A 1,143-nucleotide genomic window follows, 5' to 3' on the forward strand; every position below is an offset into this window, starting at 1 on the left:
AAAAATATGGAACGCTTCAAAAATTTGCGTGTCATCCTTGCACAGGGGCCAAGCTCATCTTCTCTATATCATTCCAATTTTAGTATATGTGCTGCCAAAGCGAGCACCAATCTTATCACTTAAATACTGCCTATATGTGGCTGACTTCCAAATGTATATCCTGGCCTAGATTGTCTCCTTCCAGAATTTCTGGATTTCTGTCTGCTACCTAGCAAGTCCACTGACATGTCCCAAACCAGCCATCTGATCTCTGCAACACATCACTTAACAGTTTCTCCTGTCTCAGTAAATAACAACACCAAAATTCCAACTACTTAAGCCAAAAATTTAGATTCATGTTTGACTGCTCTCTCTCACAACCTACATCCAACCATTAGCAAATCTTGTTAGCCATGCTTTCTCAGCATATCCGGAAACTGCTCACCTCACCACCCTTACCATCTACTTCCTAGCCTCATTCCCTCTCACCTAGGTCATTGTGGTAGACTCTTAGTCAGTGTCTCTGCTTCTACCCTTGTCAGATGATGGCTTATTCTCAAGAAAAACGCTAACACAAATAAAAGCCAAAGTTTTAACAGTGGCCTAGAAGACCCCTAGATTGTCTATTCCTTGTTGACTTCTCTGAACTTACAACTCTCTCATTTTTTGCAAGTCTTCTGCTGTCCCTTGAATTTACCAGGCTTATGCCTTTGCACTTGCTGGTTTCTCTAGAGGGATGCTCTTCTCCCAAATGTACGCACAACACATCCTTTCTAGTTCCTCAGTATTTACTTACAAACTACCCATTTTTAATTGCATCCCCATTCTGTCACTCTTTGTCCCTTTCCCTGCTTATTTTCATGATGTCTATCTCCATTCGATGTGGTACTTTTTACTCATTTTTGGAAATAGTGTGTTTTCCCTACTTCTCTGCAATATGTAAACTTCATGAGGCCAGAGATTTTTATCGTGTTCAGTATTTGTATTCCTAAATATGTAGAACAGTGCCTGGCACATAGTAGGCATGTAATAAAATAGATGGAAAAAATAAAATTATTAATTTTATACTGTGAATATTTGAGAATATTAATATCTTCATCTTGATCTTTTGAGTATTCAGACATGATACAATCTATGAATAGGGGCCAGCAGGTGACGTGGTGG

The 1,143-nt window shown here is 39.2% G+C and overlaps 1 non-coding gene across 1 annotated transcript; it reads right to left on the minus strand.

The window, feature by feature from the left end:
• Window positions 1-107, minus strand: LOC114004497 (U6 spliceosomal RNA). The gene has a single exon (XR_003546632.1). It is a non-coding gene; the product is annotated as a U6 spliceosomal RNA (small nuclear RNA).
• Between the last annotated feature and the right edge of the window lie 1,036 nt (window positions 108-1,143).

Source organism: Tupaia chinensis, unplaced genomic scaffold (genome assembly GCF_000334495.1).
Source record: "Tupaia chinensis unplaced genomic scaffold, TupChi_1.0 Scaffold138278_1, whole genome shotgun sequence".
In the NCBI taxonomy this organism is placed as follows: domain Eukaryota; kingdom Metazoa; phylum Chordata; class Mammalia; order Scandentia; family Tupaiidae; genus Tupaia; species Tupaia belangeri.